Here is a 19,296-nt window from a genome sequence, read left to right as displayed (position 1 = left end):
CTACTACTAGTCGTTGGGTGTCAAGCGCGGTGGGAAAAGTCACACAGTAATCGTCAAAAATAAGAAAATGAGGTCATATAGATCACGCTCCCGCGTCATCCTTGTCACGTGGCGCAAAAATATATTTAAAAAGGGGAATGCAACACGAGGACTTCCCAGGAGGTCACCCATCCTAGTACTACTCTCGCCCAAGCACGCTTAACTTCGGAGTTCTGATGGGATCCGGTGCTTTAGTGCTGGTATGATCGCATCCGACATGCAACTATCTATTTGTTCCTTATGCTTGCCCCTACTACTACTACTACTAGTCGTTGGGTGTCAAGCGCGGTGGGAAAAGTCACACAGTAATCGTCAAAAATAAGAAAATGAGGTCATATAGATCACTGTCCCGCGTCATCCTTGTCACGTGGCGCAAAAATATATTTAAAAAGGGGAATGCAACACGAGGACTTCCCAGGAGGTCACCCATCCTAGTACTACTCTCGCCCAAGCACGCTTAACTTCGGAGTTGTGATGGGATCCGGTGCTTTAGTGCTGGTATGATCGCATACGACATGCAACTATCTATTTGTTCCTTATGCTTGCCCCTACTACTACTACTACTACTACTACTACTACTACTACTACTAGTCGTTGGGTGTCAAGCGCGGTGGGAAAAGTCACACAGTAATCGTCAAAAATAAGAAAATGAGGTCATATAGATCACGGTCCCGCGTCATCCTTGTCACGTGGCGCAAAAATATATTTAAAAAGGGGAATGCAACACGAGGACTTCCCAGGAGGTCACCCATCCTAGTACTACTCTCGCCCAAGCACGCTTAACTTCGGAGTTCTGATGGGATCCGGTGCTTTAGTGCTGGTATGATCGCATCCGACATGCAACTATCTATTTGTTCCTTATGCTTGCCCCTACTACTACTATTACTACTACTACTACTACTACTACTAGTCGTTGGGTGTCAAGCGCGGTGGGAAAAGTCACACAGTAATCGTCAAAAATAAGAAAATGAGGTCATATAGATCACGCTCCCGCGTCATCCTTGTCACGTGGCGCAAAAATATATTTAAAAAGGGGAATGCAACACGAGGACTTCCCAGGAGGTCACCCGTCCTAGTACTACTCTCGCCCAAGCACGCTTAACTTCGGAGTTCTGATGGGATCCGGTGCTTTAGTGCTGGTATGATCGCATCCGACATGCAACTATCTATTTGTTCCTTATGCTTGCCCCTACTACTACTACTACTACTACTACTACTACTACTACTACTAGTAGTAGTAGTAGTAGTGGTTGGGTGTCAAGCGCGGTGGGAAAAGTCACACAGTAATCGTCAAAAATAAGAAAATGAGGTCATATAGATCACGTTCCCGCGTCAACCTTGTCACGTGGCGCAAAAATATATTTAAAAAGGGGAATGCAACACGAGGACTTCCCAGGAGGTCACCCGTCCTAGTACTACTCTCGCCCAAGCACGCTTAACTTCGGAGTTCTGATGGGATCCGGTGCTTTAGTGCTGGTATGATCGCATCCGACATGCAACTATCTATTTGTTCCTTATGCTTGCCCCTACTACTACTACTACTAGTCGTTGGGTGTCAAGCGCGGTGGGAAAAGTCACACAGTAATCGTCAAAAATAAGAAAATGAGGTCATATAGATCACTGTCCCGCGTCATCCTTGTCACGTGGCGCAAAAATATATTTAAAAAGGGGAATGCAACACGAGGACTTCCCAGGAGGTCACCCATCCTAGTACTACTCTCGCCCAAGCACGCTTAACTTCGGAGTTGTGATGGGATCCGGTGCTTTAGTGCTGGTATGATCGCATACGACATGCAACTATCTATTTGTTCCTTATGCTTGCCCCTACTACTACTACTAATACTACTACTACTACTACTACTACTACTACTAGTAGTTGGGTGTCAAGCGCGGTGGGAAAAGTCACACAGTAATCATCAAAAATAAGAAAATGAGGTCATATAGATCACGCTCCCGCGTCATCCTTGTCACGTGGCGCAAAAATATATTTAAAAAGGGGAATGCAACACGAGGACTTCCCAGGAGTTCACCCATCCTAGTACTACTCTCGCCCAAGCACGCTTAACTTCGAAGTTCTGATGGGATCCGGTGCTTTAGTGCTGGTATGATCGCATCCGACATGCAACTATCTATTTGTTCCTTATGCTTGCCCCTACTACTACTACTACTACTACTGCTACTACTACTAGTCGTTGGGTGTCAAGCGCGGTGGGAAAAGTAACACAGTAATCGTCAAAAATAAGAAAATGAGGTCATATAGATCACGCTCCCGCGTCATCCTTGTCACGTGGCGCAAAAATATATTTAAAAAGGGGAATGCAACACGAGGACTTCCCAGGAGGTCACCTATCCTAGTACTACTCTCGCCCAAGCACGCTTAACTTCGGAGTTCTGATGGGATCCGGTGCTTTAGTGCTGGTATGATCGCATCCGACATGCAACTATCTATTTGTTCCTTATGCTTGCCCCTACTACTACTACTACTACTACTACTACTACTACTACTACCACTACCACCACTACTACTACTAGTCGTTGGGTGTCAAGCGCGGTGGGAAAAGTCACACAGTAATCGTCAAAAATAAGAAAATGAGGTCATATAGATCACGGTCCCGCGTCATCCTTGTCACGTGGCGCAAAAATATATTTAAAAAGGGGAATGCAACACGAGGACTTCCCAGGAGGTCACCCATCCTAGTACTACTCTCGCCCAAGCACGCTTAACTTCGGAGTTCTGATGGGATCCGGTGCTTTAGTGCTGGTATGATCGCATCCGACATGCAACTATCTATTTGTTCCTTATGCTTGCCCCTACTACTACTACTACTAGTCGTTGGGTGTCAAGCGCGGTGGGAAAAGTCACACAGTAATCGTCAAAAATAAGAAAATGAGGTCATATAGATCACTGTCCCGCGTCATCCTTGTCACGTGGCGCAAAAATATATTTAAAAAGGGGAATGCAACACGAGGACTTCCCAGGAGGTCACCCATCCTAGTACTACTCTCGCCCAAGCACGCTTAACTTCGGAGTTCTGATGGGATCCGGTGCTTTAGTGCTGGTATGATCGCATCCGACATGCAACTATCTATTTGTTCCTTATGCTTGCCCCTACTACTACTACTACTACTACTACTACTACTACTACTACCACTACCACCACTACTACTACTAGTCGTTGGGTGTCAAGCGCGGTGGGAAAAGTCACACAGTAATCGTCAAAAATAAGAAAATGAGGTCATATAGATCACGGTCCCGCGTCATCCTTGTCACGTGGCGCAAAAATATATTTAAAAAGGGGAATGCAACACGAGGACTTCCCAGGAGGTCACCCATCCTAGTACTACTCTCGCCCAAGCACGCTTAACTTCGGAGTTCTGATGGGATCCGGTGCTTTAGTGCTGGTATGATCGCATCCGACATGCAACTATCTATTTGTTCCTTATGCTTGCCCCTACTACTACTACTACTAGTCGTTGGGTGTCAAGCGCGGTGGGAAAAGTCACACAGTAATCGTCAAAAATAAGAAAATGAGGTCATATAGATCACTGTCCCGCGTCATCCTTGTCACGTGGCGCAAAAATATATTTAAAAAGGGGAATGCAACACGAGGACTTCCCAGGAGGTCACCCATCCTAGTACTACTCTCGCCCAAGCACGCTTAACTTCGGAGTTGTGATGGGATCCGGTGCTTTAGTGCTGGTATGATCGCATACGACATGCAACTATCTATTTGTTCCTTATGCTTGCCCCTACTACTACTACTACTACTACTACTACTACTACTACTAGTCGTTGGGTGTCAAGCGCGGTGGGAAAAGTCACACAGTAATCGTCAAAAATAAGAAAATGAGGTCATATAGATCACGGTCCCGCGTCATCCTTGTCACGTGGCGCAAAAATATATTTAAAAAGGGGAATGCAACACGAGGACTTCCCAGGAGGTCACCCATCCTAGTACTACTCTCGCCCAAGCACGCTTAACTTCGGAGTTCTGATGGGATCCGGTGCTTTAGTGCTGGTATGATCGCATCCGACATGCAACTATCTATTTGTTCCTTATGCTTGCCCCTACTACTACTATTACTACTACTACTACTACTACTACTAGTCGTTGGGTGTCAAGCGCGGTGGGAAAAGTCACACAGTAATCGTCAAAAATAAGAAAATGAGGTCATATAGATCACGCTCCCGCGTCATCCTTGTCACGTGGCGCAAAAATATATTTAAAAAGGGGAATGCAACACGAGGACTTCCCAGGAGGTCACCCGTCCTAGTACTACTCTCGCCCAAGCACGCTTAACTTCGGAGTTCTGATGGGATCCGGTGCTTTAGTGCTGGTATGATCGCATCCGACATGCAACTATCTATTTGTTCCTTATGCTTGCCCCTACTACTACTACTACTACTACTACTACTACTACTACTACTAGTAGTAGTAGTAGTAGTCGTTGGGTGTCAAGCGCGGTGGGAAAAGTCACACAGTAATCGTCAAAAATAAGAAAATGAGGTCATATAGATCACGTTCCCGCGTCAACCTTGTCACGTGGCGCAAAAAAATATTTAAAAAGGGGAATGCAACACGAGGACTTCCCAGGAGGTCACCCGTCCTAGTACTACTCTCGCCCAAGCACGCTTAACTTCGGAGTTCTGATGGGATCCGGTGCTTTAGTGCTGGTATGATCGCATCCGACATGCAACTATCTATTTGTTCCTTATGCTTGCCCCTACTACTACTACTACTACTACTACTACTACTACTACTACTACTACTAGTAGTAGTAGTAGTGGTTGGGTGTCAAGCGCGGTGGGAAAAGTCACACAGTAATCGTCAAAAATAAGAAAATGAGGTCATATAGATCACGTTCCCGCGTCAACCTTGTCACGTGGCGCAAAAATATATTTAAAAAGGGGAATGCAACACGAGGACTTCCCAGGAGGTCACCCGTCCTAGTACTACTCTCGCCCAAGCACGCTTAACTTCGGAGTTCTGATGGGATCCGGTGCTTTAGTGCTGGTATGATCGCATCCGACATGCAACTATCTATTTGTTCCTTATGCTTGCCCCTACTACTACTACTACTAGTCGTTGGGTGTCAAGCGCGGTGGGAAAAGTCACACAGTAATCGTCAAAAATAAGAAAATGAGGTCATATAGATCACTGTCCCGCGTCATCCTTGTCACGTGGCGCAAAAATATATTTAAAAAGGGGAATGCAACACGAGGACTTCCCAGGAGGTCACCCATCCTAGTACTACTCTCGCCCAAGCACGCTTAACTTCGGAGTTGTGATGGGATCCGGTGCTTTAGTGCTGGTATGATCGCATACGACATGCAACTATCTATTTGTTCCTTATGCTTGCCCCTACTACTACTACTAATACTACTACTACTACTACTACTACTACTACTAGTAGTTGGGTGTCAAGCGCGGTGGGAAAAGTCACACAGTAATCATCAAAAATAAGAAAATGAGGTCATATAGATCACGCTCCCGCGTCATCCTTGTCACGTGGCGCAAAAATATATTTAAAAAGGGGAATGCAACACGAGGACTTCCCAGGAGTTCACCCATCCTAGTACTACTCTCGCCCAAGCACGCTTAACTTCGAAGTTCTGATGGGATCCGGTGCTTTAGTGCTGGTATGATCGCATCCGACATGCAACTATCTATTTGTTCCTTATGCTTGCCCCTACTACTACTACTACTACTACTGCTACTACTACTAGTCGTTGGGTGTCAAGCGCGGTGGGAAAAGTAACACAGTAATCGTCAAAAATAAGAAAATGAGGTCATATAGATCACGCTCCCGCGTCATCCTTGTCACGTGGCGCAAAAATATATTTAAAAAGGGGAATGCAACACGAGGACTTCCCAGGAGGTCACCTATCCTAGTACTACTCTCGCCCAAGCACGCTTAACTTCGGAGTTCTGATGGGATCCGGTGCTTTAGTGCTGGTATGATCGCATCCGACATGCAACTATCTATTTGTTCCTTATGCTTGCCCCTACTACTACTACTACTACTACTACTACTACTACTACTACCACTACCACCACTACTACTACTAGTCGTTGGGTGTCAAGCGCGGTGGGAAAAGTCACACAGTAATCGTCAAAAATAAGAAAATGAGGTCATATAGATCACGGTCCCGCGTCATCCTTGTCACGTGGCGCAAAAATATATTTAAAAAGGGGAATGCAACACGAGGACTTCCCAGGAGGTCACCCATCCTAGTACTACTCTCGCCCAAGCACGCTTAACTTCGGAGTTCTGATGGGATCCGGTGCTTTAGTGCTGGTATGATCGCATCCGACATGCAACTATCTATTTGTTCCTTATGCTTGCCCCTACTACTACTACTACTAGTCGTTGGGTGTCAAGCGCGGTGGGAAAAGTCACACAGTAATCGTCAAAAATAAGAAAATGAGGTCATATAGATCACTGTCCCGCGTCATCCTTGTCACGTGGCGCAAAAATATATTTAAAAAGGGGAATGCAACACGAGGACTTCCCAGGAGGTCACCCATCCTAGTACTACTCTCGCCCAAGCACGCTTAACTTCGGAGTTCTGATGGGATCCGGTGCTTTAGTGCTGGTATGATCGCATCCGACATGCAACTATCTATTTGTTCCTTATGCTTGCCCCTACTACTACTACTACTACTACTACTACTACTACTACTACCACTACCACCACTACTACTACTAGTCGTTGGGTGTCAAGCGCGGTGGGAAAAGTCACACAGTAATCGTCAAAAATAAGAAAATGAGGTCATATAGATCACGGTCCCGCGTCATCCTTGTCACGTGGCGCAAAAATATATTTAAAAAGGGGAATGCAACACGAGGACTTCCCAGGAGGTCACCCATCCTAGTACTACTCTCGCCCAAGCACGCTTAACTTCGGAGTTCTGATGGGATCCGGTGCTTTAGTGCTGGTATGATCGCATCCGACATGCAACTATCTATTTGTTCCTTATGCTTGCCCCTACTACTACTACTACTAGTCGTTGGGTGTCAAGCGCGGTGGGAAAAGTCACACAGTAATCGTCAAAAATAAGAAAATGAGGTCATATAGATCACTGTCCCGCGTCATCCTTGTCACGTGGCGCAAAAATATATTTAAAAAGGGGAATGCAACACGAGGACTTCCCAGGAGGTCACCCATCCTAGTACTACTCTCGCCCAAGCACGCTTAACTTCGGAGTTCTGATGGGATCCGGTGCTTTAGTGCTGGTATGATCGCATACGACATGCAACTATCTATTTGTTCCTTATGCTTGCCCCTACTACTACTACTACTACTACTACTACTACTAGTCGTTGGGTGTCAAGCGCGGTGGAAAAAGTCACACAGTAATTGTCAAAAATAAGAAAATGAGGTCATATAGATCACGGTCCCGCGTCATCCTTGTCACGTGGCGCAAAAATATATTTAAAAAGGGAATGCAACACGAGGACTTCCCAGGAGGTCACCCATCCTAGTACTACTCTCGCCCAAGCACGCTTAACTTCGGAGTTCTGATGGGATCCGGTGCTTTAGTGCTGGTATGATCGCATCCGACATGCAACTATCTATTTGTTCCTTATGCTTGCCCCTACTACTACTATTACTACTACTACTACTACTACTACTACTAGTCGTTGGGTGTCAAGCGCGGTGGGAAAAGTCACACAGTAATCGTCAAAAATAAGAAAATGAGGTCATATAGATCACGCTCCCGCGTCATCCTTGTCACGTGGCGCAAAAATATATTTAAAAAGGGGAATGCAACACGAGGACTTCCCAGGAGGTCACCCGTCCTAGTACTACTCTCGCCCAAGCACGCTTAACTTCGGAGTTCTGATGGGATCCGGTGCTTTAGTGCTGGTATGATCGCATCCGACATGCAACTATCTATTTGTTCCTTATGCTTGCCCCTACTACTACTACTACTACTACTACTACTACTAGTAGTAGTAGTAGTAGTAGTCGTTGGGTGTCAAGCGCGGTGGGAAAAGTCACACAGTAATCGTCAAAAATAAGAAAATGAGGTCATATAGATCACGTTCCCGCGTCAACCTTGTCACGTGGCGCAAAAATATATTTAAAAAGGGGAATGCAACACGAGGACTTCCCAGGAGGTCACCCGTCCTAGTACTACTCTCGCCCAAGCACGCTTAACTTCGGAGTTCTGATGGGATCCGGTGCTTTAGTGCTGGTATGATCGCATCCGACATGCAACTATCTATTTGTTCCTTATGCTTGCCCCTACTACTACTACTACTACTACTACTACTACTACCACTAGTAGTAGTAGTAGTAGTAGTGGTTGGGTGTCAAGCGCGGTGGGAAAAGTCACACAGTAATCGTCAAAAATAAGAAAATGAGGTCATATAGATCACGTTCCCGCGTCAACCTTGTCACGTGGCGCAAAAATATATTTAAAAAGGGGAATGCAACACGAGGACTTCCCAGGAGGTCACCCGTCCTAGTACTACTCTCGCCCAAGCACGCTTAACTTCGGAGTTCTGATGGGATCCGGTGCTTTAGTGCTGGTATGATCGCATCCGACATGCAACTATCTATTTGTTCCTTATGCTTGCCCCTACTACTACTACTACTAGTCGTTGGGTGTCAAGCGCGGTGGGAAAAGTCACACAGTAATCGTCAAAAATAAGAAAATGAGGTCATATAGATCACTGTCCCGCGTCATCCTTGTCACGTGGCGCAAAAATATATTTAAAAAGGGGAATGCAACACGAGGACTTCCCAGGAGGTCACCCATCCTAGTACTACTCTCGCCCAAGCACGCTTAACTTCGGAGTTGTGATGGGATCCGGTGCTTTAGTGCTGGTATGATCGCATACGACATGCAACTATCTATTTGTTCCTTATGCTTGCCCCTACTACTACTACTACTACTACTACTACTACTACTACTACTAGTCGTTGGGTGTCAAGCGCGGTGGGAAAAGTCACACAGTAATCGTCAAAAATAAGAAAATGAGGTCATATAGATCACGGTCCCGCGTCATCCTTGTCACGTGGCGCAAAAATATATTTAAAAAGGGGAATGCAACACGAGGACTTCCCAGGAGGTCACCCATCCTAGTACTACTCTCGCCCAAGCACGCTTAACTTCGGAGTTCTGATGGGATCCGGTGCTTTAGTGCTGGTATGATCGCATCCGACATGCAACTATCTATTTGTTCCTTATGCTTGCCCCTACTACTACTATTACTACTACTACTACTACTAGTCGTTGGGTGTCAAGCGCGGTGGGAAAAGTCACACAGTAATCGTCAAAAATAAGAAAATGAGGTCATATAGATCACGCTCCCGCGTCATCCTTGTCACGTGGCGCAAAAATATATTTAAAAAGGGGAATGCAACACGAGGACTTCCCAGGAGGTCACCCATCCTAGTACTACTCTCGCCCAAGCACGCTTAACTTCGGAGTTCTGATGGGATCCGGTGCTTTAGTGCTGGTATGATCGCATCCGACATGCAACTATCTATTTGTTCCTTATGCTTGCCCCTACTACTACTACTAGTACTACTACTACTACTACTACTACTACTACTAGTAGTAGTAGTAGTAGTGGTTGGGTGTCAAGCGCGGTGGGAAAAGTCACACAGTAATCGTCAAAAATAAGAAAATGAGGTCATATAGATCACGTTCCCGCGTCAACCTTGTCACGTGGCGCAAAAATATATTTAAAAAGGGGAATGCAACACGAGGACTTCCCAGGAGGTCACCCGTCCTAGTACTACTCTCGCCCAAGCACGCTTAACTTCGGAGTTCTGATGGGATCCGGTGCTTTAGTGCTGGTATGATCGCATCCGACATGCAACTATCTATTTGTTCCTTATGCTTGCCCCTACTACTACTACTACTAGTCGTTGGGTGTCAAGCGCGGTGGGAAAAGTCACACAGTAATCGTCAAAAATAAGAAAATGAGGTCATATAGATCACTGTCCCGCGTCATCCTTGTCACGTGGCGCAAAAATATATTTAAAAAGGGGAATGCAACACGAGGACTTCCCAGGAGGTCACCCATCCTAGTACTACTCTCGCCCAAGCACGCTTAACTTCGGAGTTGTGATGGGATCCGGTGCTTTAGTGCTGGTATGATCGCATACGACATGCAACTATCTATTTGTTCCTTATGCTTGCCCCTACTACTACTACTACTACTACTACTACTACTACTACTAGTCGTTGGGTGTCAAGCGCGGTGGGAAAAGTCACACAGTAATCGTCAAAAATAAGAAAATGAGGTCATATAGATCACGGTCCCGCGTCATCCTTGTCACGTGGCGCAAAAATATATTTAAAAAGGGGAATGCAACACGAGGACTTCCCAGGAGGTCACCCATCCTAGTACTACTCTCGCCCAAGCACGCTTAACTTCGGAGTTCTGATGGGATCCGGTGCTTTAGTGCTGGTATGATCGCATCCGACATGCAACTATCTATTTGTTCCTTATGCTTGCCCCTACTACTACTATTACTACTACTACTACTACTAGTCGTTGGGTGTCAAGCGCGGTGGGAAAAGTCACACAGTAATCGTCAAAAATAAGAAAATGAGGTCATATAGATCACGCTCCCGCGTCATCCTTGTCACGTGGCGCAAAAATATATTTAAAAAGGGGAATGCAACACGAGGACTTCCCACGAGGTCACCCATCCTAGTACTACTCTCGCCCAAGCACGCTTAACTTCTGAGTTCTGATGGGATCCGGTGCTTTAGTGCTGGTATGATCGCATCCAACATGCAACTATCTATTTGTTCCTTATGCTTGCCCCTACTACTACTACTACTACTGCTACTGCTACTGCTACTGCTACTGCTACTGCTACTGCTACTGCTACTGCTACTGCTACTGCTACTGCTACTGCTACTGCTACTGCTACTCCTACTGCTACTTCTACTACTACTACTACTACTACTACTACTACTAGTCGTTGGGTGTCAAGCGCGGTGGGAAAAGTCACACAGTAATCGTCAAAAATAAGAAGATGAGGTCATATAGATCACGCTCCCGCGTCATCCTTGTCACGTGGCGCAAAAATATATTTAAAAAGGGGAATGCAACACGAGGACTTCCCAGGAGGTCACCCATCCTAGTACTACTCTCGCCCAAGCACGCTTAACTTCGGAGTTCTGATGGGATCCGGTGCTTTTGTGCTGGTATGATCGCATCCGACATGCAACTATCTATTTGTTCCTTATGCTTGCCCCTACTACTACTACTACTACTACTGCTACTACTACTAGTCGTTGGGTGTCAAGCGCGGTGGGAAAAGTCACACAGTAATCGTCAAAAATAAGAAAATGAGGTCATATAGATCACGCTCCCGCGTCATCCTTGTCACGTGGCGCAAAAATATATTTAAAAAGGGGAATGCAACACGAGGACTTCCCAGGAGGTCACCCATCCTAGTACTACTCTCGCCCAAGCACGCTTAACTTCGGAGTTCTGATGGGATCCGGTGCTTTAGTGCTCGTATGATCGCATCCGACATGCAACTATCTATTTGTTCCTTATGCTTGCCCCTACTACTACTACTACTAATACTACTACTACTACTACTACTACTAGTAGTTGGGTGTCAAGCGCGGTGGGAAAAGTCACACAGTAATCATCAAAAATAAGAAAATGAGGTCATATAGATCACGCTCCCGCGTCATCCTTGTCACGTGGCGCAAAAATATATTTAAAAAGGGGAATGCAACACGAGGACTTCCCAGGAGTTCACCCATCCTAGTACTACTCTCGCCCAAGCACGCTTAACTTCGGAGTTCTGATGGGATCCGGTGCTTTAGTGCTGGTATGATCGCATCCGACATGCAACTATCTATTTGTTCCTTATGCTTGCCCCTACTACTACTACTACTACTACTGCTACTACTACTAGTCGTTGGGTGTCAAGCGCGGTGGGAAAAGTAACACAGTAATCGTCAAAAATAAGAAAATGAGGTCATATAGATCACGCTCCCGCGTCATCCTTGTCACGTGGCGCAAAAATATATTTAAAAAGGGGAATGCAACACGAGGACTTCCCAGGAGGTCACCTATCCTAGTACTACTCTCGCCCAAGCACGCTTAACTTCGGAGTTCTGATGGGATCCGGTGCTTTAGTGCTGGTATGATCGCATCCGACATGCAACTATCTATTTGTTCCTTATGCTTGCCCCTACTACTACTACTACTACTACTACTACTACTACTACTACTACCACTACCACTACTACTACTACTAGTCGTTGGGTGTCAAGCGCGGTGGGAAAAGTCACACAGTAATCGTCAAAAATAAGAAAATGAGGTCATATAGATCACGCTCCCGCGTCATCCTTGTCACGTGGCGCAAAAATATATTTAAAAAGGGGAATGCAACACGAGGACTTCCCAGGAGGTCACCCATCCTAGTACTACTCTCGCCCAAGCACGCTTAACTTCGGAGTTCTGATGGGATCCGGTGCTTTAGTGCTGGTATGATCGCATCCGACATGCAACTATCTATTTGTTCCTTATGCTTGCCCCTACTACTACTACTACTACTACTACTACTACTACTACTACTAGTCGTTGGGTGTCAAGCGCGGTGGGAAAAGTCACACAGTAATCGTCAAAAATAAGAAAATGAGGTCAGATAGAACACGCTCCCGCGTCATCCTTGTCACGTGGCGCAAAAATATATTTAAAAAGGGGAATGCAACACGAGGACTTCCCAGGAGGTCACCCATCCTAGTACTACTCTCGCCCAAGCACACTTAACTTCGGAGTTCTGATGGGATCCGGTGCTTTAGTGCTGGTATGATCGCATCCGACATGCAACTATCTATTTGTTCCTTATGCTTGCCCTACTACTACTACTACTACTATTAGTCGTTGGGTGTCAAGCGCGGTGGGAAAAGTCACACAGTAATCGTAAAAAATAAGAAAATGAGGTCATATAGATCACGGTCCCGCGTCATCCTTGTCACGTGGCGCAAAAATATATTTAAAAAGGGGAATGCAACACGAGGACTTCCCAGGAGGTCACCCATCCTAGTACTACTCTCGCCCAAGCACGCTTAATTTCGGAGTTCTGATGGGATCCGGTGCTTTAGTGCTGGTATGATCGCATCCGACATGCAACTATCTATTTGTTTCTTATGCTTGCCCCTACTACTACTACTACTACTACTACTACTACTACTAGTCGTTGGGTGTCAAGCGCGGTGGGAAAAGTCACACAGTAATCGTCAAAAATAAGAAAATGAGGTCATATAGATCACGTTCCCGCGTCATCCTTGTCACGTGGCGCAAAAATATATTTAAAAAGGGGAATGCAACACGAGGACTTCCCACGAGGTCACCCATCCTAGTACTACTCTCGCCCAAGCACGCTTAACTTCGGAGTTCTGATGGGATCCGGTGCTTTAGTGCTGGTATGATCGCATCCGACATGCAACTATCTATTTGTTCCTTATGCTTGCCCCTACTACTACTACTACTAGTCGTTGGGTGTCAAGCGCGGTGGGAAAAGTCACACAGTAATCGTCAAAAATAAGAAAATGAGGTCATATAGATCACGGTCCCGCGTCATCCTTGTCACGTGGCGCAAAAATATATTTAAAAAGGGGAATGCAACACGAGGACTTCCGAGGAGGTCACCCATCCTAGTACTACTCTCGCCCAAGCACGCTTAACTTCGGAGTTCTGATGGGATCCGGTGCTTTAGTGCTGGTATGATCGCATCCGACATGCAACTATCTATTTGTTCCTTATGCTTGCCCCTACTACTACTACTACTACTACTACTAGTCGTTGGGTGTCAAGCGCGGTGGGAAAAGTCACACAATAATCGTCAAAAATAAGAAAATGAGGTCATATAGATCACGCTCCCGCGTCATCCTTGTCACGTGGTGCAAAAATATATTTAAAAAGGGGGCAACACGAGGACTTCCCAGGAGGTCACCCATCCTAGTACTACTCTCACCCAAGCACGCTTAACTTCGGAGTTCTGATGGGATCCGGTGCTTTTGTGCTGGTATGATCGCATCCGACATGCAACTATCTATTTGTTCCTTATGCTTGCCCCTACTACTACTACTACTACTACTACTACTACTACTACTACTAGTCGTTGGGTGTCAAGCGCGGTGGGAAAAGTCACACAGTAATCGTCAAAAATAAGAAAATGAGGTCATATAGATCACGCTCCCGCGTCATCCTTGTCACGTGGCGCAAAAATATATTTAAAAAGGGGAATGCAACACGAGGACTTCCCAGGAGGTCACCCATCCTAGTACTACTCTCGCCCAAGCACGCTTAACTTCGAAGTTCTGATGCGATCCGGTGCTTTAGTGCTGGTATGATCGCATCCGACATGCAACTATCTATTTGTTCCTTATGCTTGCCCCTACTACTACTACTACTACTACTGCTGCTACTACTAGTCGTTGGGTGTCAAGCGCGGTGGGAAAAGTCACACAGTAATCGTCAAAAATAAGAAAATGAGGTCATATAGATCACGCTCCCGCGTCATCCTTGTCACGTGGCGCAAAAATATATTTAAAAATGGGAATGCAACACGAGGACTTCCCAGGAGGTCACCTATCCTAGTACTACTCTCGCCCAAGCACGCTTAACTTCGGAGTTCTGATGGGATCCGGTGCTTTAGTGCTGGTATGATCGCATCCGACATGCAACTATCTATTTGTTCCTTATGCTTGCCCCTACTACTACTACTACCACTACTACTACTACTACTACTAGTCGTTGGGTGTCAAGCGCGGTGGGAAAAGTCACACAGTAATCGTCAAAAATAAGAAAATGAGGTCATATAGATCACGCTCCCGCGTCATCCTTGTCACGTGGCGCAAAAATATATTTAAAAAGGGGAATGCAACACGAGGACTTCCCAGGAGGTCACCCATCCTAGTACTACTCTCGCCCAAGCACGCTTAACTTCGGAGTTCTGATGGGATCCGGTGCTTTAATGCTGGTATGATCGCATCCGACATGCAACTATCTATTTGTTCCTTATGCTTGCCCCTACTACTATTACTACTACTACTACTACTACTACTACTACTACTACTACTACTACTACTACTACTACTACTACTACTAGTACTACTACTAGTCGTTGGGTGTCAAGCGCGGTGGGAAAAGTCACACAGTAATCGTCAAAAATAAGAAAATGAGGTCATATAGATCACGCTCCCGCGTCATCCTTGTCACGTGGCGCAAAAATATATTTAAAAAGGGGAATGCAACACGAGGACTTCCCAAGAGGTCACCCATCCTAGTACTACTCTCGCCCAAGCACGCTTAACTTCGGAGTTCTGATGGGATCCGGTGCTTTAGTGCTGGTATGATCGCATCCGACATGCAACTATCTATTTGTTCCTTATGCTTGCCCTACTACTACTACTACTACTACTAGTCGTTGGGTGTCAAGCGCGGTGGGAAAAGTCACACAGTAATCGTCAAAAATAAGAAAATGAGGTCATATAGATCACGCTCCCGCGTCATCCTTGTCAGGTGGCGCAAAAATATATTTAAAAAGGGGAATGCAACACGAGGACTTCCCAGGAGGTCACCCATCCTAGTACTACTCTCGCCCAAGCACGCTTAACTTCAGAGTTCTGATGGGATCCGGTGCTTTAGTGCTGGTATGATCGCATCCGACATGCAACTATCTATTTGTTCCTTATGCTTGCCCCTACTACTACTACTACTACTAGTGGTTGGGTGTCAAGCGCGGTGGGAAAAGTCACACAGTAATTGTCAAAAATAAGAAAATGAGGTCATATAGATCACGGTCCCGCGTCATCCTTGTCACGTGGCGCAAAAATATATTTAAAAAGGGGAATGCAACACGAGGACTTCCCAGGAGGTCACCCATCCTAGTACTACTGTCGCCCAAGCACGCTTAACTTCGGAGTTCTGATGGGATCCGGTGCTTTAGTGCTGGTATGATCGCATCCAACATGCAACTATCTATTTGTTCCTTATGCTTGCCCCTACTACTACTACTACTACTACTACTACTACTACTACTACTACTACTACTACTACTACTACTACTACTACTACTAGTCGTTGGGTGTCAAGCGCGGTGGGAAAAGTCACACAGTAATCGTCAAAAATAAGAAAATGAGGTCATATAGATCACGGTCCCGCGTCATCCTTGTCACGTGGCGCAAAAATATATTTAAAAAGGGGAATGCAACACGAGGACTTCCCAGGAGGTCACCCATCCTAGTACTACTCTCGCCCAAGCGCGCTTAACTTCGGAGTTCTGATGGGATCCGGTGCTTTAGTGCTGGTATGATCGCATCTGACATGCAACTATCTATTTGTTCCTTATGCTTGCCCCTAATACTACTACTACTAGTACTACTACTACTACTAGTCGTTGGGTGTCAAGCGCGGTGGGAAAAGTCACACAGTAATCGTCAAAAATAAGAAAATGAGGTCATATAGATCACGCTCCCGCGTCATCCTTGTCGCGTGGCGCAAAAATATATTTAAAAAGGGAAATGCAACACGAGGACTTCCCAGGAGGTCACCCATCCTAGTACTACTCTCGCCCAAGCACGCTTAACTTCGGAGTTGTGATGGGATCCGGTGCTTTAGTGCTGGTATGATCGCATACGACATGCAACTATCTATTTGTTCCTTATGCTTGCCCCTACTACTACTACTACTACTACTACTACTACTACTACTACTAGTCGTTAGGTGTCAAGCGCGGTGGGAAAAGTCACACAGTAATCGTCAAAAATAAGAAAATGAGGTCATATAGATCACGCTCCCGCGTCATCCTTGTCACGTGGCGCAAAAATATATTTTAAAAGGGGAATGCAACACGAGAACTTCCCAGGAGGTCACCCATCCTAGTACTACTCTCGCCCAAGCACGCTTAACTTCGGAGTTCTGATGGGATCCGGTGCTTTAGTGCTGGTATGATCGCATCCGACATGCAACTATCTATTTGTTCCTTATGCTTGCCCCTACTACTACTACTCCTACTACTACTACTACTACTACTACTACTACTACTACTACTACTACTACTAATCGTTGGGTGTCAAGCGCGGTGGGAAAAGTCACACAGTAATCGTCAAAAATAAGAAAATGAGGTCATATAGATCACGCTCCCGCGTCATCCTTGTCACGTGGCGCAAAAATATATTTAAAAAGGGGAATGCAACACAAGGACTTCCCAGGAGGTCACCCATCCTAGTACTACTCTCGCCCAAGCACGCTTAACTTCGGAGTTCTGATGGGATCCGGTGCATTAGTGCTGGTATGATCGCATCCGTCATGCAACTATCTATTTGTTCCGTATGCTTGCCCGTACTACTACTACTACTACTAGTCGTTGGGTGTCAAGCGCGGTGGGAAAAGTCACACAGTAATCGTCAAAAATAAGAAAATGAGGTCATATAGATCACGCTCCCGCGTCATCCTTGTCACGTGGCGCAAAAATATATTTAAAAAGGGGAATGCAACACGAGGACTTCCCAGGAGGTCACCCATCCTAGTACTACTCTCGCCCAAGCACGCTTAACTTCAGAGTTCTGATGGGATATGGTGCTTTAGTGCTGGTATGATCGCATCCGACATGCAACTATCTATTTGTTCCTTATGCTTGTCCCTACTACTACTACTACTACTAGTCGTTGGGTGTCAAGCGCGGTGGAAAAAGTCACACAGTAATCGTCAAAAATAAGAAAATGAGGTCATATAGATCACGCTCCCGCGTCATCCTTGTCACGTGGCGCAAAAATATATTTAAAAAGGGGAATGCAACACAAGGACTTCCCAGGAGGTCACCCATCCTAGTACTACTCTCGCCCAAGCACGGTTAACTTCGGAGTTCTGATGGGATCCGGTGCATTAGTGCTGGTATGATCGCATCCGACATGCAACTATCTATTTGTTCCGTATGCTTGCCCGTACTACTACTACTACTACTACTACTACTAGTCGTTGGGTGTCAAGCGCGGTGGGAAAAGTCACACAGTAATCGTCAAAAATAAGAAAATGAGGTCATATAGATCACGCTCCCGCGTCATCCTTGTCACGTGGCGCAAAAATATATTTAAAAAGGGGAATGCAACACGAGGACTTCCCAGGAGGTCACCCATCCTAGTACTACTCTCGCCCAAGCACGCTTAACTTCGAAGTTCTGATGGGATATGGTGCTTTAGTGCTAGTATGATCGCATCCGACATGCAACTATCTATTTGTTCCTTATGCTTGCCCCTACTACTACTACTACTACTAGTGGTTGGGTGTCAAGCGCGGTGGAAAAAGTCACACAGTAATCGTCAAAAATAAGAAAATGAGGTCATATAGATCACGGTCCCGCGTCATCCTTGTCACGTGGCGCAAAAATATATTTAAAAAGGGGAATGCAACACGAGGACTTCCCAGGAGGTCACCCATCCTAGTACTACTCTCGCCCAAGCACGCTTAACTTCGTAGTTCTGATGGGATCCTGTGCTTTAGTGCTGGTATGATCGCATCCGACATGCAACTATCTATTTGTTCCTTATGCTTGCCCCTACTACTACTACTACTACTACTACTACTACTAGTCGTTGGGTGTCAAGCGCGGTGGGAAAAGTCACACAGTAATCGTCAAAAATAAGAAAATGAGGTCATATAGATCACGGTCCCGCGTCATCCTTGTCACGTGGCGCAAAAATATATTTAAAAAGGGGAATGCAACACGAGGACTTCCCAAGAGGTCACCCATCCTAGTACTACTCTCGCCCAAGCATGCTTAACTTCGGAGTTCTGATGGGATCCGGTGCTTTAGTGCTGCTATGATCGCATCCGACATGCAACTATCTATTTGTTCCTTATGCATGCCCCTACTACTACTACTACTACTACTACTACTACTACTACTACTAGTCGTTGGGTGTCAAGCGCGGTGGCAAAAGTCACACAGTAATCGTCAAAAATAAGAAAATGGGGTCATATAGATCACGCTCCCGCGTCATCCTTGTCACGTGGCGCAAAAATATATTTAAAAAGGGAATGCAACACGAGGACTTCCCAGGAGGTCACCCATCCTAGTACTACTCTCGCCCAAGCACGCTTAACTTTGGAGTTCTGATGGGATCCGGTGCTTTAGTGCTGGTATGATCGCATCCGACATGCAACTATCTTTTTGTTCGTTATGCTTGCCCCTACTACTACTACTACTACTACTACTACTAGTCGTTGGGTGTCAAGCGCGGTGGGAAAAGT

The 19,296-nt window shown here is 45.8% G+C and overlaps 60 non-coding genes across 60 annotated transcripts; all 60 read right to left on the bottom strand.

Annotated features, from left to right (window-relative positions):
* Nucleotides 1–134: 134 nt before the first annotated feature.
* On the bottom strand, nt 135–253 carry LOC123432182. The gene has a single exon (XR_006623778.1). It is a non-coding gene; the product is annotated as a 5S ribosomal RNA (ribosomal RNA).
* A 179-nt stretch (nt 254–432) lies between these two features.
* Nucleotides 433–551, bottom strand: LOC123432071. The gene has a single exon (XR_006623672.1). It is a non-coding gene; the product is annotated as a 5S ribosomal RNA (ribosomal RNA).
* Nucleotides 552–754: 203 nt separating this feature from the next.
* LOC123432170 lies at nt 755–873 on the bottom strand. Its single transcript, XR_006623766.1, has one exon. It is a non-coding gene; the product is annotated as a 5S ribosomal RNA (ribosomal RNA).
* A 200-nt stretch (nt 874–1,073) lies between these two features.
* Nucleotides 1,074–1,192, bottom strand: LOC123436159. Its single transcript, XR_006627394.1, has one exon. It is a non-coding gene; the product is annotated as a 5S ribosomal RNA (ribosomal RNA).
* A 218-nt stretch (nt 1,193–1,410) lies between these two features.
* Nucleotides 1,411–1,529, bottom strand: LOC123436158. The gene has a single exon (XR_006627393.1). It is a non-coding gene; the product is annotated as a 5S ribosomal RNA (ribosomal RNA).
* A 179-nt stretch (nt 1,530–1,708) lies between these two features.
* LOC123432070 lies at nt 1,709–1,827 on the bottom strand. Its single transcript, XR_006623671.1, has one exon. It is a non-coding gene; the product is annotated as a 5S ribosomal RNA (ribosomal RNA).
* Nucleotides 1,828–2,036: 209 nt separating this feature from the next.
* On the bottom strand, nt 2,037–2,155 carry LOC123432100. The gene has a single exon (XR_006623699.1). It is a non-coding gene; the product is annotated as a 5S ribosomal RNA (ribosomal RNA).
* A 197-nt stretch (nt 2,156–2,352) lies between these two features.
* LOC123437060 lies at nt 2,353–2,471 on the bottom strand. Its single transcript, XR_006628262.1, has one exon. It is a non-coding gene; the product is annotated as a 5S ribosomal RNA (ribosomal RNA).
* Nucleotides 2,472–2,695: 224 nt separating this feature from the next.
* On the bottom strand, nt 2,696–2,814 carry LOC123432158. Its single transcript, XR_006623754.1, has one exon. It is a non-coding gene; the product is annotated as a 5S ribosomal RNA (ribosomal RNA).
* A 179-nt stretch (nt 2,815–2,993) lies between these two features.
* Nucleotides 2,994–3,112, bottom strand: LOC123432146. The gene has a single exon (XR_006623743.1). It is a non-coding gene; the product is annotated as a 5S ribosomal RNA (ribosomal RNA).
* A 224-nt stretch (nt 3,113–3,336) lies between these two features.
* On the bottom strand, nt 3,337–3,455 carry LOC123432134. The gene has a single exon (XR_006623732.1). It is a non-coding gene; the product is annotated as a 5S ribosomal RNA (ribosomal RNA).
* A 179-nt stretch (nt 3,456–3,634) lies between these two features.
* Nucleotides 3,635–3,753, bottom strand: LOC123432069. Its single transcript, XR_006623670.1, has one exon. It is a non-coding gene; the product is annotated as a 5S ribosomal RNA (ribosomal RNA).
* A 200-nt stretch (nt 3,754–3,953) lies between these two features.
* Nucleotides 3,954–4,072, bottom strand: LOC123432123. Its single transcript, XR_006623721.1, has one exon. It is a non-coding gene; the product is annotated as a 5S ribosomal RNA (ribosomal RNA).
* A 200-nt stretch (nt 4,073–4,272) lies between these two features.
* LOC123436157 lies at nt 4,273–4,391 on the bottom strand. Its single transcript, XR_006627392.1, has one exon. It is a non-coding gene; the product is annotated as a 5S ribosomal RNA (ribosomal RNA).
* Nucleotides 4,392–4,609: 218 nt separating this feature from the next.
* Nucleotides 4,610–4,728, bottom strand: LOC123436155. The gene has a single exon (XR_006627390.1). It is a non-coding gene; the product is annotated as a 5S ribosomal RNA (ribosomal RNA).
* A 221-nt stretch (nt 4,729–4,949) lies between these two features.
* Nucleotides 4,950–5,068, bottom strand: LOC123436154. Its single transcript, XR_006627389.1, has one exon. It is a non-coding gene; the product is annotated as a 5S ribosomal RNA (ribosomal RNA).
* Nucleotides 5,069–5,247: 179 nt separating this feature from the next.
* Nucleotides 5,248–5,366, bottom strand: LOC123432068. The gene has a single exon (XR_006623669.1). It is a non-coding gene; the product is annotated as a 5S ribosomal RNA (ribosomal RNA).
* A 209-nt stretch (nt 5,367–5,575) lies between these two features.
* LOC123432099 lies at nt 5,576–5,694 on the bottom strand. The gene has a single exon (XR_006623698.1). It is a non-coding gene; the product is annotated as a 5S ribosomal RNA (ribosomal RNA).
* Nucleotides 5,695–5,891: 197 nt separating this feature from the next.
* LOC123437059 lies at nt 5,892–6,010 on the bottom strand. The gene has a single exon (XR_006628261.1). It is a non-coding gene; the product is annotated as a 5S ribosomal RNA (ribosomal RNA).
* Nucleotides 6,011–6,234: 224 nt separating this feature from the next.
* LOC123432111 lies at nt 6,235–6,353 on the bottom strand. Its single transcript, XR_006623709.1, has one exon. It is a non-coding gene; the product is annotated as a 5S ribosomal RNA (ribosomal RNA).
* A 179-nt stretch (nt 6,354–6,532) lies between these two features.
* Nucleotides 6,533–6,651, bottom strand: LOC123432098. The gene has a single exon (XR_006623697.1). It is a non-coding gene; the product is annotated as a 5S ribosomal RNA (ribosomal RNA).
* A 224-nt stretch (nt 6,652–6,875) lies between these two features.
* On the bottom strand, nt 6,876–6,994 carry LOC123432086. The gene has a single exon (XR_006623686.1). It is a non-coding gene; the product is annotated as a 5S ribosomal RNA (ribosomal RNA).
* A 179-nt stretch (nt 6,995–7,173) lies between these two features.
* Nucleotides 7,174–7,292, bottom strand: LOC123435079. Its single transcript, XR_006626341.1, has one exon. It is a non-coding gene; the product is annotated as a 5S ribosomal RNA (ribosomal RNA).
* A 193-nt stretch (nt 7,293–7,485) lies between these two features.
* LOC123432075 lies at nt 7,486–7,604 on the bottom strand. The gene has a single exon (XR_006623675.1). It is a non-coding gene; the product is annotated as a 5S ribosomal RNA (ribosomal RNA).
* A 203-nt stretch (nt 7,605–7,807) lies between these two features.
* On the bottom strand, nt 7,808–7,926 carry LOC123436153. Its single transcript, XR_006627388.1, has one exon. It is a non-coding gene; the product is annotated as a 5S ribosomal RNA (ribosomal RNA).
* Nucleotides 7,927–8,138: 212 nt separating this feature from the next.
* On the bottom strand, nt 8,139–8,257 carry LOC123436152. The gene has a single exon (XR_006627387.1). It is a non-coding gene; the product is annotated as a 5S ribosomal RNA (ribosomal RNA).
* Nucleotides 8,258–8,475: 218 nt separating this feature from the next.
* Nucleotides 8,476–8,594, bottom strand: LOC123436151. The gene has a single exon (XR_006627386.1). It is a non-coding gene; the product is annotated as a 5S ribosomal RNA (ribosomal RNA).
* Nucleotides 8,595–8,773: 179 nt separating this feature from the next.
* LOC123432067 lies at nt 8,774–8,892 on the bottom strand. Its single transcript, XR_006623667.1, has one exon. It is a non-coding gene; the product is annotated as a 5S ribosomal RNA (ribosomal RNA).
* Nucleotides 8,893–9,095: 203 nt separating this feature from the next.
* LOC123432063 lies at nt 9,096–9,214 on the bottom strand. Its single transcript, XR_006623663.1, has one exon. It is a non-coding gene; the product is annotated as a 5S ribosomal RNA (ribosomal RNA).
* Nucleotides 9,215–9,408: 194 nt separating this feature from the next.
* Nucleotides 9,409–9,527, bottom strand: LOC123432051. The gene has a single exon (XR_006623652.1). It is a non-coding gene; the product is annotated as a 5S ribosomal RNA (ribosomal RNA).
* Nucleotides 9,528–9,751: 224 nt separating this feature from the next.
* LOC123436149 lies at nt 9,752–9,870 on the bottom strand. The gene has a single exon (XR_006627384.1). It is a non-coding gene; the product is annotated as a 5S ribosomal RNA (ribosomal RNA).
* Nucleotides 9,871–10,049: 179 nt separating this feature from the next.
* LOC123432066 lies at nt 10,050–10,168 on the bottom strand. The gene has a single exon (XR_006623666.1). It is a non-coding gene; the product is annotated as a 5S ribosomal RNA (ribosomal RNA).
* A 200-nt stretch (nt 10,169–10,368) lies between these two features.
* LOC123432038 lies at nt 10,369–10,487 on the bottom strand. The gene has a single exon (XR_006623640.1). It is a non-coding gene; the product is annotated as a 5S ribosomal RNA (ribosomal RNA).
* Nucleotides 10,488–10,681: 194 nt separating this feature from the next.
* LOC123437940 lies at nt 10,682–10,800 on the bottom strand. The gene has a single exon (XR_006629102.1). It is a non-coding gene; the product is annotated as a 5S ribosomal RNA (ribosomal RNA).
* Nucleotides 10,801–11,117: 317 nt separating this feature from the next.
* Nucleotides 11,118–11,236, bottom strand: LOC123435176. The gene has a single exon (XR_006626437.1). It is a non-coding gene; the product is annotated as a 5S ribosomal RNA (ribosomal RNA).
* Nucleotides 11,237–11,433: 197 nt separating this feature from the next.
* LOC123437596 lies at nt 11,434–11,552 on the bottom strand. Its single transcript, XR_006628770.1, has one exon. It is a non-coding gene; the product is annotated as a 5S ribosomal RNA (ribosomal RNA).
* A 206-nt stretch (nt 11,553–11,758) lies between these two features.
* On the bottom strand, nt 11,759–11,877 carry LOC123438027. The gene has a single exon (XR_006629188.1). It is a non-coding gene; the product is annotated as a 5S ribosomal RNA (ribosomal RNA).
* A 197-nt stretch (nt 11,878–12,074) lies between these two features.
* LOC123437058 lies at nt 12,075–12,193 on the bottom strand. Its single transcript, XR_006628260.1, has one exon. It is a non-coding gene; the product is annotated as a 5S ribosomal RNA (ribosomal RNA).
* Nucleotides 12,194–12,420: 227 nt separating this feature from the next.
* On the bottom strand, nt 12,421–12,539 carry LOC123432027. Its single transcript, XR_006623629.1, has one exon. It is a non-coding gene; the product is annotated as a 5S ribosomal RNA (ribosomal RNA).
* Nucleotides 12,540–12,742: 203 nt separating this feature from the next.
* LOC123435191 lies at nt 12,743–12,861 on the bottom strand. Its single transcript, XR_006626452.1, has one exon. It is a non-coding gene; the product is annotated as a 5S ribosomal RNA (ribosomal RNA).
* A 184-nt stretch (nt 12,862–13,045) lies between these two features.
* On the bottom strand, nt 13,046–13,164 carry LOC123437242. The gene has a single exon (XR_006628434.1). It is a non-coding gene; the product is annotated as a 5S ribosomal RNA (ribosomal RNA).
* A 197-nt stretch (nt 13,165–13,361) lies between these two features.
* On the bottom strand, nt 13,362–13,480 carry LOC123434929. Its single transcript, XR_006626196.1, has one exon. It is a non-coding gene; the product is annotated as a 5S ribosomal RNA (ribosomal RNA).
* Nucleotides 13,481–13,659: 179 nt separating this feature from the next.
* LOC123436248 lies at nt 13,660–13,778 on the bottom strand. The gene has a single exon (XR_006627481.1). It is a non-coding gene; the product is annotated as a 5S ribosomal RNA (ribosomal RNA).
* A 185-nt stretch (nt 13,779–13,963) lies between these two features.
* On the bottom strand, nt 13,964–14,082 carry LOC123432567. Its single transcript, XR_006624144.1, has one exon. It is a non-coding gene; the product is annotated as a 5S ribosomal RNA (ribosomal RNA).
* Nucleotides 14,083–14,285: 203 nt separating this feature from the next.
* Nucleotides 14,286–14,404, bottom strand: LOC123438734. The gene has a single exon (XR_006629859.1). It is a non-coding gene; the product is annotated as a 5S ribosomal RNA (ribosomal RNA).
* A 197-nt stretch (nt 14,405–14,601) lies between these two features.
* LOC123437057 lies at nt 14,602–14,720 on the bottom strand. Its single transcript, XR_006628259.1, has one exon. It is a non-coding gene; the product is annotated as a 5S ribosomal RNA (ribosomal RNA).
* A 200-nt stretch (nt 14,721–14,920) lies between these two features.
* LOC123435302 lies at nt 14,921–15,039 on the bottom strand. The gene has a single exon (XR_006626557.1). It is a non-coding gene; the product is annotated as a 5S ribosomal RNA (ribosomal RNA).
* Nucleotides 15,040–15,290: 251 nt separating this feature from the next.
* On the bottom strand, nt 15,291–15,409 carry LOC123434974. Its single transcript, XR_006626237.1, has one exon. It is a non-coding gene; the product is annotated as a 5S ribosomal RNA (ribosomal RNA).
* Nucleotides 15,410–15,593: 184 nt separating this feature from the next.
* Nucleotides 15,594–15,712, bottom strand: LOC123435770. The gene has a single exon (XR_006627017.1). It is a non-coding gene; the product is annotated as a 5S ribosomal RNA (ribosomal RNA).
* Nucleotides 15,713–15,894: 182 nt separating this feature from the next.
* LOC123438452 lies at nt 15,895–16,013 on the bottom strand. Its single transcript, XR_006629593.1, has one exon. It is a non-coding gene; the product is annotated as a 5S ribosomal RNA (ribosomal RNA).
* A 236-nt stretch (nt 16,014–16,249) lies between these two features.
* LOC123438400 lies at nt 16,250–16,368 on the bottom strand. Its single transcript, XR_006629544.1, has one exon. It is a non-coding gene; the product is annotated as a 5S ribosomal RNA (ribosomal RNA).
* Nucleotides 16,369–16,565: 197 nt separating this feature from the next.
* LOC123432541 lies at nt 16,566–16,684 on the bottom strand. Its single transcript, XR_006624118.1, has one exon. It is a non-coding gene; the product is annotated as a 5S ribosomal RNA (ribosomal RNA).
* Nucleotides 16,685–16,887: 203 nt separating this feature from the next.
* Nucleotides 16,888–17,006, bottom strand: LOC123436736. Its single transcript, XR_006627949.1, has one exon. It is a non-coding gene; the product is annotated as a 5S ribosomal RNA (ribosomal RNA).
* A 227-nt stretch (nt 17,007–17,233) lies between these two features.
* LOC123435638 lies at nt 17,234–17,352 on the bottom strand. Its single transcript, XR_006626882.1, has one exon. It is a non-coding gene; the product is annotated as a 5S ribosomal RNA (ribosomal RNA).
* Nucleotides 17,353–17,534: 182 nt separating this feature from the next.
* LOC123431580 lies at nt 17,535–17,653 on the bottom strand. Its single transcript, XR_006623171.1, has one exon. It is a non-coding gene; the product is annotated as a 5S ribosomal RNA (ribosomal RNA).
* A 182-nt stretch (nt 17,654–17,835) lies between these two features.
* LOC123438077 lies at nt 17,836–17,954 on the bottom strand. Its single transcript, XR_006629238.1, has one exon. It is a non-coding gene; the product is annotated as a 5S ribosomal RNA (ribosomal RNA).
* Nucleotides 17,955–18,145: 191 nt separating this feature from the next.
* LOC123432547 lies at nt 18,146–18,264 on the bottom strand. The gene has a single exon (XR_006624125.1). It is a non-coding gene; the product is annotated as a 5S ribosomal RNA (ribosomal RNA).
* Nucleotides 18,265–18,446: 182 nt separating this feature from the next.
* LOC123432416 lies at nt 18,447–18,565 on the bottom strand. The gene has a single exon (XR_006624000.1). It is a non-coding gene; the product is annotated as a 5S ribosomal RNA (ribosomal RNA).
* A 194-nt stretch (nt 18,566–18,759) lies between these two features.
* Nucleotides 18,760–18,878, bottom strand: LOC123432214. The gene has a single exon (XR_006623808.1). It is a non-coding gene; the product is annotated as a 5S ribosomal RNA (ribosomal RNA).
* Nucleotides 18,879–19,080: 202 nt separating this feature from the next.
* On the bottom strand, nt 19,081–19,199 carry LOC123436065. The gene has a single exon (XR_006627302.1). It is a non-coding gene; the product is annotated as a 5S ribosomal RNA (ribosomal RNA).
* Between the last annotated feature and the right edge of the window lie 97 nt (nt 19,200–19,296).

Source organism: Hordeum vulgare, chromosome 2H (assembly GCF_904849725.1).
Source record: "Hordeum vulgare subsp. vulgare chromosome 2H, MorexV3_pseudomolecules_assembly, whole genome shotgun sequence".
Classification (NCBI taxonomy): Eukaryota; Viridiplantae; Streptophyta; class Magnoliopsida; order Poales; family Poaceae; genus Hordeum; species Hordeum vulgare.
Note: the sequence above shows the minus strand (reverse complement) of the source record. Positions and strands in the feature narration are given on the sequence as shown.